Raw genomic sequence first — 12664 nt, 5'->3', positions numbered from 1 at the left:
AAATAAATGGTTATTGTTTAAGCCACCCGGTCTATGGTGTTTTTGTTACAGCAGCCCAAACGGACTAAGACAAGGGGGAAATAACCTGCCTGGTAGATTGTATTAATTGTTCAAAATGTCTACTAGCCCTCCTCGAATGCCCCTCCCTGAGCACCCTCGGGAGAGGATATGCCTGCCCTGTTGGACCTGGGCAGGGCCATGACAGTGGCCTGGCACCATCTGTAAGAGCCCACGGGTGGGCCACTGTCTCCTCCCTCAGCCACAGAGGCCTGACATGTTCAGGTAGAGACAGTCAGTCAGTCTGGGGCCCGGAGTGAAGATGGGGGCAGAGGAGCGGCCGACCACAACAGACAAGCAGGAGTGAGAAATTACCATTTGTTGGAAACTGGTAGGTTTTCAGGGTGTCACTGCAGCGTAATTGAGACCTCCCTGGCTGATACAGTCTATAATCCCACCATTTAACGATGAATCACCGCCAGGATTCCGGTATGTAACTGTAGAAATTCTTACATGCAAATGAGCATATTTACACACAGTCTTACAAAAATGGGATCATCTAGCTCTTGCTGTGGAGCCTTCTCGTACCTAATATGTGGTGAGTGTCTTTCCACGTCAGATTTGTGTCTGTACTCTGTGTAGCTCCATAGCATACCACTGCATGGTTATGCCAAAATTTGGTTTCTAGTTCCTTTTTGGTGAAACTGGAGGTTTAAATGTTATTTTTATAAGCTCCATGAGGAACGTCTTAGGTAAATATTTTTACACCCTGGCTTGACCATTTCCTTAGGTTTAGGATAAGTCCTAAGAAGTGGGATTGCTGACTCTGAGGATATGCACATCCTTTGGATACACAGTGCCAAACTACCCGCCAGGGAGCCTGCCTGGATCCCCCTCTGGCCAGCTCACTAGTGCTCATTTCTCTGTAATCTCATCAATAGCAAGCATGATCAACTTAGCCAGATGATCCCAATCCAAAGAGCACTCAATCCTAGCTTTATGATCAACTAATGGACTGCCTTCCTAACTTTGGCAACTCTTCCATCCACCTGATCCCTCTCAAGTCAGGGAGCCAAGTGGGCACAACCTCTGGGACCACCCAGGTAGAAGGCCAAGCAGGAACTGTTGCCCTGTATTCTAGATCCCCTCTGGATTTCTCTTATGCAGAGCTCCTCCCTCCTATCTTCCTCTCCCTGCTTCCCGGTCTTTTCCTAAGGGGATTTTTAAAGCCACTTTAAAAAAAAATTATTACACAAACAACATTATGGAAACATTAGAATTCTAAATGAAAAAGAAAAAAAAAAACACAACTCCCCACCAATCAGTGGTCCCAACAAATTCGGTGGTTTTTATTGGCCTGTGTGCCCTTGCAGTCCTCATCCAAATGCATGCAAGATTTTTGCCCAGCTGGGCTCCAGCACAGATCTCATTTTGCATCTGCGCCTTTGGCCACTAGTTGGGTCAGAAGCATTGTTCCATGTTGTTACATGGTTGTCCTCTGTCTCATTTTGTTGCACAATGTTCCAGTGGGTGAATAATTTAGTAATTATTACCCTGATGTAAGTCACTTAAGTGGTTACCCGTTTTCCTCTACTATAAATCATGCTGCAGCACATGCTTTTGTGCATTTAGCTTCTTCCTTCATTGCAATTATTTCCTCAGGTCAATCCCCAAGAATGAGAGAGTTTAGGTTAAAGGATGGTGGGAGTGCTCGAATAATACTTGGTATAAAATGTTAGTTTTCCAGAAGATTTTTCTTCTTTTCTTTTCCTGCTCAAAAAATAGTGCTCTTTTTCAACCGTAGAGAGGAAAGCAAAAATTCTACTACCCAGAAGTTACCACTACTAACATTTGGACAACCGTCCCTCCAGACGTCCCTTGATGCATACGTATGCATATAGATGTAGAAATAAAAATAATTTCTCACCAAAGGGATCATATTCATGTGCCAATTTAGCAAGCTGTTTTTTTACTCAACAACATGTCCTGGGTTTTTTCACTGGTTCTGCCAGCCACAGTGCCCAAGGGCTATATAGCATTCTGTAGTAGTCATAGCTGGGAGCCGGGTGCAGTGCCAAGAGTGTTATCTGCATTAGCTCATTTAAGCTCCACACCAACCCAGTGAGATAAGTTCTATTATTATCATGCCCATTTTATAGATGAGGAAACAGGCTCAGGGAGTTAATTGAACGCCCAGGGTCACCTAGGTAGGAAGTGGTGGGGCTAGCACTCAGTTTGCATTCTCGGGGGCTCCGAAACAGATGTGTATATAAATAACACATGAATACATTCTTACTGTAAAAAGTAATAATCCTACGAGCAGTACCATAGCATAGAAAGTAAAGTGTGAAAGTCCCCCTTTACACTCCACAAAGGTTTGACGTGTGTGTCAGTTAAGTTTAGGTTCAAGTGCAGATGACAGAAAACCAAAGTAACATAAGCTTAAGTAAATGAATATATTTCTTTTTCTTCCGTATAGAAGAGGTCTGGACAGAGCATTTCAGGGCTGGTACGGTGGGCCTGTGATCTCTGGTCATGAAGAACCCAAGCTTCTAACTTTGTGCTCTATCTTCTCAGTTCCTAACTTCTATCCCTTAAAGGCTCCACATGGTCTAATATGGTCCCTGGAGTTCCAGCCATCATGTCTGCATTCCAGGCAATAGAAGGGGGGGAGGGTGAAGGAGCAATGGTGTTTCCTCCAGCTGAATCAGCCCCCTCTAAAGAGCTTCTTCCAAAGTCCCCCTGCCCCATGACCTTGGCTTGCTTCTAATTGGCCACCCTTATGCACAAAGGCTGGGAAGTGTGATTTTTAAACTGAGCATGTTGCTGCTTCCCACCATCCCCCATAATAGAAGGGCTTGGTTAATTTAGAAAACTGAGGGGGGGGTGCCGGGTAGATATTAAGAGGCAGTCAGACAGCTCTACCACCATGTGTATCCTTCCCTGTACCTTTTCTACAAAATTTATATATATATATATATGTGTGTATATATATGTATATATGTGTATACGTATATATGTATATATACATATATATAAATATAGTTTTAAAATATTGTGTAAATGGTACCTTGTTTTAGTTCACATATTAAAGTTTCCCAACCAGATTAAACATTTTCTATTAATTAATTTATTAATTAATAATAAAATTTCTAAAATTTATTTACTAATTATTGTGTTGTATGCATATTTCCTGATCGAGTTGAATGAACTGTCTAGATAGAATAAACTAGAACAGAATAGATATTATAACTATGTCGACTTTTTGTCTTATTTGCTGTCAGAATTGCTTCCAGTATACCATCCTTTTATCCAGTATACCCATCCTCTCTCTCCTTATTTTTAGAAACAAGTTTTCTAGACCTGTCAGATATTTACATATTGAGTCCATCTTTTTCCCTGCGACTTTTCTGTCAGTTCCAGGCACCAGAGAGGGGGTCAATTTCCAAGTTGTCTGCTCCTGCCAGGAGACACAGTCTAATGTTGGTGGCTAGGCCCACCTGGGTCCGAATCTCCACTCTGCTGCTTCCCGCCTGCATGACCGGAGGCAGGTCAGTTCCTTCATCTGAGATCTAGTGTTTCATGACGGGGTGTAGTGAAGGGGTTAGAACAGCCCCGGCTTATCAAAGCTGGCTCTGCGTCAGAACCACCAGATGGGTGGTAAAATGCACCTTCCTGGGCCCCTCTGAGATTTACAGAATCCAAATCGCTGTATCCAGGAATCTGTATTATTTATTTATTTATTTAAAACTTGGGTTTCACCACATTTTTTTTTTAAGCATTTTACCTATTAGAGAGAGAGAACAGGAGCAGGGGGAAGGGGCAGAGGGGTAAGCAGAAGCAGACACTGCGCTGAGCAGGGAGCCTGACATGGGGCTTGATCCCAGGACCCTGGGATCATGACCTGAGCCGAAGGCAGACGCTTAACGACTGAGCCACCCAGGCGCCCCCAAGGCTCTGTATTTTTAAATGCTCCCCGGGTGAATCTGATGCGCAGACATACTTCAGGACTACTGGGCCGGCCCATGTCCGAGATTGCTTCCTGCACCGCGGTCTGAGTAGGGAGTTGGGTTGGGGGCTGCAGCCGCCCTTGGCTACAGTCACTGCTGCAGCCAGCAGGTCTTGCCTCTTCCTCTTGCATCAACAGCTCCCATTTCACATCCAGCCTGATCAGCAGCCCCTTCTCCCTACTTTGGGGCAGGGGATGGTAAGATGGTAGTCAGGCTCCTGGGATGTGGCCTGAGTGGCTCTCATAGCAATGCCCCTGGGAGGAAGCCAGTGTCACTTACTAGCTGGGTGACCCGAATTAAGCCACTCTGTGAGTTTCCATTTCCTCACCTCTGAAGGCAGGACTGTGCCTTTTTCAAGGTTATTATAAGGTTGTCAATGATGGATGGTTGGGTGGATGGATGGATGGATGGATGGATGGATGGATGGATGGATGGATAGGAAGAGCCCTAGTATAATTCCTGGCGAAAATGCACATTTGACAAATGCAGTAGTTATTACTATTAGTGTTTTCACTGTGATTTACAGTGCCCGGAGCATGCTAGCCCTAAGGAAGACAGGTCCTAAACAGGAATTCCTGGTGCCTGACAAGGCCTTGCCAGTAGGTAGCCTTGGAAACATTTTCCTCCCATCCCACTGTAGAACTTGCCACCTCCCTGGTGGCTGGGAGGGCGTGTGCCACAGGCAGAGTGACAGCCTCCAGGCAGCATCACCCATACTTTTTATACCAGTGTTCCTTGCTCTTCCCCAGCAGGTGAGACAGGAATGGCCCCATTCTTCAGGTGGCTGAGCTATGTAGGCAGGGATACGCTCCTGCCTCCCAGACCCCTGACACCTGGGGCGCACTCCCAGAGTGTGCCTTGCCTTTGCTCCCACCTCCTGATTAGTAGGTCTCTCGTGGTGCCCATTGACCCTCATTCTTCCCTAGACTTTGGGCCTCCTTACCTCCATGCCTACTGTTCCTGACTCAGCCTGGGGCTTCTATTGAACTTGACCAACTTACACAGGCCTCACTTTCTTTGATGACCTTTCTTATTGTGATCAAGACCCCAGTAAGAGGCCAAATGCCTTTCTGAGGCTCTTGGAAGCACCCATGGGGAATAAGGTGGGCAAGGTCTCGGCTCCTGGAGGCTGCTTTAGATCACTGAGGAAGCAAATGCCCTTCCTCCAGGTGCCCCCCCTCCCCGACTCACCCTTCAGGGTAATTCATGAACAATACAAACGAGCGATGTAAACTGTCGAGCAGGCAACCCTAATCTTGAACAAAGTCTGAAGGTCCAGGGACAATTTAACGGTCCTACTCATGCACCCCCAGCTTGAGCACAGCGTGAATGGTTCCCTTCTTGGGCCCTGGTGTGTGAAAGCTTCAGATCCCAGCTCTGTCGCCTGTTCGATGCTTAATCTCAAGCAAGGGACTTTACCTTTCTGTGCCTCAGTTTCTTCATCTGTAAAATGGGGACGCTAATAAGATTCTCCACCTCATTTGATTATTGTAAACATTCAAGAAGTTAGCATACATAACTAAAAAACCAGAGAAAAACATATAAGTTGGATTTCAACAAATTAAAATTTTTTGTGTGTCGAAGGACACCGTCAAGAAAATGAAAGGAAAACCCACAGAAGGGAAGAAAGTATTTGCAAATCGTACATCTGACCAGGATTTGACATCCAGCGTATATAAATAATTCCTATAATTCAACAACAAAAAAGACAACCCAATTAAAAAGCAGGCAAAGGATGTAAATAGCCTTTTCTCCAAAGAAGATACACAAATGGCCAATAAGTACATGAAAAGCTGCTTGACATCATCATAGCCGTTAAAGGAAATGCAAATCAAAACCACTGTGAGATGCCTCCTCACATCCACAAGGATAGTCCTAATTATTTTTGGAAAAAGAAATAACAAGTGTTGGTGAGTTTGTGGAGAAACTGGAACCCTCATACCCAGTTGGTGGGAATGTAAAATGGTGTATCTCATCGAGAACAAAAAGGTTTGTTTCCTCAAAAAGTTAAATATAGAAGTACCACAGGACCCAGCAATCCCACTCCTGGGCATGTATCTAAGAGAGCTGAAAACAAGTTCACACAAAAGCTCGTACACAAATGTTTGCAGCAGCATTATTCACAATAGCCACAAAGTGGAAGCAACCCAAATGCCCATCAACTAATGAATGGGTAAATAAAATGTGGTACGTCCATACAGTGAATATTATTTGCCAATAAAAAGAGATGACATGTGGATACGTACTACATGGATGAACCTTGATAATATCATGCTAAGTGAAGGAAACCAGACACAAAAGGCCACATACTGTATGATTTCATATATATGAAATGTCCAGAATAGGCACATCCATAGAGATGGAAAGTAGATGTTTGCCAGGGATGGAGGGGAGGGGGTGGTCAAAGAGTGGCTGCTAATGGATACATGGTTTCTTTCCAGGGTGACAGAAATATTCTGGAACTAGATAGTGGTGATGGTTGCATAACCTTATGAATATAGTAAAAACCACTGAATTGTACACTTTAAATTGTGAACTCTTTTTTTTTTTTTAAGATTTTATTTTTCTGTGGGGGGCCTGGGTGGCTCAGCCGGCTAAGCATCCAACTCTTGGTTTCAGCTCAGGTCAGGATTTCAGGGTCGTGAGATTAAGCCCCCAGTTGGGCCCCGAGCTCATTGGGGCGTCTGCTTGAGATTCTCTCTCTCCCTCTCCCTCTGCCCCTCCTCCCCCACTCTCTCTCTCTCTCTCAAATAAATAAATAAATCAAAAAAAAAAAGAGAGAGAGATTTTGGGGCACCTGGGTGGCTTGGTCGGTTAAGCGTCTGCCTTTGGCTCAGGTCATGATCCTGGAGTCCTGGGATCGAGCCCCGCAGCAGGCTCCCTGCTCAGCAGGGGAGTCTGCTTCTTCCTCTCCCTCTGCCCCTTCCCCCTTGTGCTCTTTCGCTTGCTCTCTCTCTCTCTCTCAAGTAAATAAATAACATCTTAAAAAAAAAAAAAAGATTTTACATTCCTTCGAGGGATCTCTATGCCCAACGTGGGGCCCGAACTCACAACGCTGAGATCAAGAGTCACATGCCCCACTGACTGAGCCAGCCGGACGCCCCTTAATGGTGAACTCTATGTTATGTGAAGTGTCATGTGAATTTTATCTCAATTTTTAAAAAAAAGTCAGTACAGCTGAAGTACTTAGAAGGCTACCCAGGCCCTGTGAGCCCTCAGGGAGTTTAGTTGCCATTTAGCTTAAACTCCATGGGACTTGTAGGGTGGTCCAGATCGAGCTGATAAAAAAAAATTCCTAAAAGGCATGTGACCTTTAGAGATTGAATTCACATACTTAATATATATTAAATCATTTCTTGGGGCACCTGGTGGCTCAGTCGGTTAAACATCTGACTCTTGATTTTGGCTCAGGTCATGATCTCAGGGTCCTGGGATTGAGCTCTGTGTATCGGACTCCCCGCTCAGTGGGAGGTCAGCTTGTCCCCCTCCCCCTCAGCCCCTCCCCCTGCTCATGTGCTCTCTCTCTCTTAAATGAATAAAATCTTAAAAAAAAAATAAAAAGCATTTCTTGGCATACAGTTTCTTCTTCCACTTATTTTTGTACTCAGTTTCGATTTTATATACTTTATACACATGTTTATGTATACATATAATAGAAACATTTATTTGCGGGGTGTTTTAAAATTTGATTTTCATGGTGTGCTTGGCTGGCTCAGTCAGTACAGCATGTGACTCTTGGTCTTGGGGTCATCAGTTCAAGTCCCACGCTTGGGCATGGAGATTACTTTAAAAAAATAAAATTTGATTTTCATGACCATTTCAGATATTTTTAAGATATGAGATGGGCTTCCAAGGCTCAGGCTGCATTTGTTTTTGAAGGCTCCATTGAGTTGTAGGTCCAGGGCTGCTTTGTGGCTGAGCCAGTCTGCTCAAGGCCAGGCCCTTCACTCTATCGCTTACAAGCTATGTGACCTGGGACAAGACTAAGGTTGCCAGATTTAAAGCAAATAAAAATACAGACACTGAGTTACATTTGAATTTCAGATAAAACAATACATTTTTAGTGTATGTTCCAAGTATTGCATGGGGCATACTTATACTAAAAAATATGTGTATATATTTGGTTTTTTTAAAAAGACTTTATTTATTTGAGAGAGAGAGAGCACAAGTGGGGTGAAAGGCAGAGGGCGAAGCAGACTCCTCGCTGAGCAGGGAGCCTGATGCAGGACTCAATCCCAGGACCCTGGGATCATGACCTCAGCCAAAGGCAGACGCTTAACCGACTGAGTCACCCAGGTGCCCTGTATATATTTGTTTTATCTGAAATTCTAGTTTAACTGGGCATTCTGTATTTTCTCTAGCAACCTTGAACATGACCCTTATTACCTGTGAAAGGAAAGAGTTTTTTAATAGAATCCTATTTAATTCTTACAACTCCCTGTTCTTGCCACAGAACAGAACGGCTCTGAGAGGTTAAGTGACCTAGCTCAAGGTCACCCAGCCAGAAAATTACTAAGCTGGGATTTGAATTTGGTTGTGTGGAATTTGGATGCTCTGCTAAAATGGAACTCAAGATCAATAAGCCATGATCCACTTAGTGATAACATGGGAGTCATGAACTAACTTAGGAATGACAGAAGTTTTCATTGACAGAAGAATATATTTTTTTAAGATTTTATTTATTTATTTGACAGAGAGAGCAGAAGTAGGCAGAGGGAGAGGGAGAAGCAAGCTCCCCGCTGAGCAAGGAGCCTCTCGCGGGGCTAGATCCCAGGACCCCGGGATCATGACCCAAGCCGAAGGCAGCTGCTTAACCAACTGAGCCACCCAGGTGCCCGAACAGAAGAAGAATATTGAAAAAGAGTATTAGAGAATCAAATTTGAGGCAGTGTCTATGTGAATCTCCTACTGCACCATAACACATTGCCACAAACTTGGTGACTCAAACAACACAAATTTCATATCTTACGGTCCCAGAGGTCCCAAGTCGGAAATGGCTAAAATCCAGGTGTCCACAGAGCTGTGTTCCTCCTGGGGCTCTAGGAAAGAAGCTGCTCCTTGGCTTTCCCAGCGACTAAAGGCTGTGGCGTCTCTTGGCTCGTGGCCACATCATTCCGACCCTGCCTCCTGCCATCATCTTCTCTGACTCTCACCCCCCGGCCTCTCTCTTATAAGGACCCGGTGATTACACTGGGCCCTTGGGATAATCCAGGGGAATCTCCCCTTCTCTCCCCTTCTGCAAATCACATCTGCGAAGTCCTTTTTTGCTGTGTTAAGGTGACAAATTCTCAGCTTCTGGTGATGAGGATGTGGAAATCTTTGGGGAGCCATCGTTCTGCCTACTGCACAGTCTAAGAGAGAAATGAGTGGATTGGCGTGCTCTGGGCCTTGACTACAGTCCCTTTCCTCTGCAGTTTTCAGAGGACTTACAGACAGCGTACTTTTGTTCTTCTCCCTGCACTGATCCTGGGAAGTGGATGAAGGAGGGCAGCATGGAGCCCATTCTGAAAGGGAAGCCGAGGAGGGGAGGCCCAGTGCCTGAGTCACACAGCCAGAGAGAGACTCGGGCCCAGAGCCTTTCATCAGCATCTTCTCTCCCAGGTCCAGGCCATGCGCCACTAGAACAGTGTTCTCACTGGTGGTCCGGGGCAACTCCTCAGGTAACCCACAATCTAGTAGAGGAAGCCCTCAAGGTGAGCCAGCTCCCTCAGCCCTGATTCTCCCCTTCTCCCTACCAGGACAAGGAGGGAGGGAGCGAGAGAGGGAAGGAGCAGGCAGAGAACCTCCAACCTCAGCACAGAGCCCCAGACCTCGATGTCCGTTCACCTCGGGCATGTCCTTGACAGCAGTCCAGGCAGATGGTCCCAGCGATTTCCACACCAGAGGCAAGCTCTGGTTCTTAGAAAAGTCTTACAGCAAACTTCCCGGGAATGTCACTGTGGTTTATGGCTTTGCCTTTGAGTGCTGCTGGACAGGGGGCCAGGCTCTCTCCCTGCCCCACAGATGTTGGAAGGCAGCTACCGGGAACCTACTGATGCTTCTCCAGGCTTCCCTCCAGCCCCACCCACTGTCGAGGGCTTACATGTGCCAGACACCATCCAGGAACGGGGATACAGCTGCGAGTCTGACTGGCAAAGTGCCGGCTCCCCTGGCCCTCCCGCCTCGGTGGGGGCAGACCAACAAACTGTACAGAAGGATGGGGTAAGGATTCTGAGGATAGCGAAACAGGATGAGACGACAGAGGGAGACAGCAACTCGGGGCCAGGGCTGTCCGCACTCCAAAGAGGAGAGAGATGGTTTAGGAAGGGCCACTTTGAGATGCAAATCCGAGGTTTACCCCAGAGCTCCTTGCTCCTCACCCCTACTCTGTGCAGCCTCCTAAAAGTCTCCCCTTGTGTCCTTCTCCAGGGAGACTAAGGGCACTTTGAGCCTGGGGGTGGTGTCCGGAGTCTGTGCATCATCCCTGAGGCTGCAGTCAGTCCCTCCTGGGGACAGAGTCAGGCTGTGGCCTGACTTCAGGGCCCCGAAGGAGCTAAGATGGCAGCTGAGCGCTAGCTGAGCCACGTTTGGTGAGGCTAGTAGTGTGATTTGTTGTTTCAGAGGGCGGCGGCTGGCCGAGAGGGGAGTGAGCCAGGTGTGTCTGTGGAGGAGAGGCTGAGGCAGTGGCCTGACCTGGGGGGAGAGAGCCGGAGGTGAGGGTGGGTAGCAAGATGTGAGGGGCTGGAGAACAGGCTGCCCCCCGCCCCCTTGGGCCTTGGGAGGGTGGCTGTCCCTGGGAGGGGACGGTGCAGCCTGTGGAGGAAACCGTTTCTATTTCGGGAGGCTGTTTAGCCTCTGCAAAGAGTGGCTGATGACATGCCCGGCACCTGGCTGGGTGGAAATAAACTGAGACATAAGGCAGTAATTGAAGTTGTGCCCTCTGTCAACCCAGCCACTGCCTCCTCCCTGGGCTCCAGAAGGTTGCTGGGGGCTGGGGGCGGGGGGGGGGGGGGCTGCTCCAACTCAATGATGCTGGTCCCTGCCCCGCCCTCCACCCCCAGAGCTTTCTCCTATTGGGTCCTCAGCTCCTGCCGTGTCCCCGCAAGGAGAGCCTGCCGCCTGACCTATCTGTTGCCTTCTTACCTTCAGCAGCCCACCTCAAATGAAACCTCCTCCAGGAAGGCTCCCCTGATACGCATGCTGCTGTTCCCAGGTTGTGATTAATCACTATCCCCTGAGCACATACATTAGAGTTGGAAATCCACTTTGAGATGACTCAGCTCTGTGTCTAAGGCGAACTGACCTCAGCCCACCCCAGAGACACATGAGTGAAGTCCAGGGAGTCCCTGGAATTGAATGCAAAATCATGCGCAAAATCAAATGCACAGATGGTGGATAAACAGAATGTGGTAGAGCACACTGGGGAATATTATTCGGCGGTAGAAGGGACTGGAGCACTGACGCGTGCTACGACATGGATGAGCCCAGAAAACATTATGCTGAGCGAAAGCAGGCCGACACAAGAAGCCCAATAGTGTGTGAATAGGCAAATCAATAAAGTCAGGAAGGAGATCAGAGGTTGCCTGGGGCTCAGGAGAGAGGGGAATGGGGAGTAATTGCTTGGTGGGTACAAGGTTTCTTTTGGGGATGCTGAAAAGGTTCTAGAACCAGATATTGGTGATGGTTGCACAACCTTGTGGGTGCACTAAATGCCTCTGAATTGCTTTTATTAAAATAGTCAAGGTTACATGTATTTTACCATAATAATTTTTTAAAAATCCAAATGCACATATTAGGGGAGAAACTTCTAGTTTTGCTTAGATTTTCCAAAGGTTAAGCAGCTCTGATCTGGTCTGACACCTTCATGAAGCAGATGGTGAAACTGAAGCACAGAGAGGGGACAGGACCTGTCCAAGGCCACTCAGGCGACAGCAGCAGAGCCCCAGCCAGGTTGTGTACCCACCTAACCAAGCACCTCTCCCACCCCCTTCTTCCGACGTCCTTTAGCCTCTGCGGAACCCTCCCTGAATCGCCCCCAGGCCTCTATCCTCCTCCTCGCCAGGCTACCCACAAGCTGTGCAAGCTCCCGAACTTAAAAGGCCTTCCAGAAGCTGGGCATCTAGAGCATTTGTCTTTAGCTCTAGAGTGGACTCTGAGCACCCAGAGAGATGTTTCTTATTTTCCTCCATATGTCACAGAGCTCCAGGTTTCTTTCTTCAAGAAAGAACTCACTGTTCACCTGCAAGGAGTGCAGTTAGCAGACAGCCTCTGAGGAACATTCTTTGCCCCAGAGGCCCACCACTTTGTTGGATATGCAAAACAGTCTGAGGTTCTCCCAGCCCAGGCTCTCTCCTGCTCCCCCCCCCCTTCATCTTTCATAGGCCCTACCACACCCCCGCTCCTCCAGGCAATAAACATCTTGCACTCCTACCCCCATCTCAGTGTCTGCTTCCTGGCCAGCCCAGATGACGCAGTGATCAGCTTGGTGTATCATAAGTGCTCCATAAATGTTCATGGAGTGAACTGAACTGATGACTCCCTGGGAGGGCTGGGGTGGTGGTGGAAGGAAGCTGGTGCTTGGGCCTCTGAGAGCAAAAGAGAGGCTGCCCATGGAGGATGTCTCAGTCATAAGAGGAGTGACCATGTAGGGGGGCATGAAGAGACTGTGCCCCCTAGGA

Source organism: Neomonachus schauinslandi, chromosome 15 (genome assembly GCF_002201575.2).
Source record: "Neomonachus schauinslandi chromosome 15, ASM220157v2, whole genome shotgun sequence".
Lineage (NCBI taxonomy): Eukaryota > Metazoa > Chordata > Mammalia > Carnivora > Phocidae > Neomonachus > Neomonachus schauinslandi.
This window is presented reverse-complemented; position numbering follows the sequence as displayed.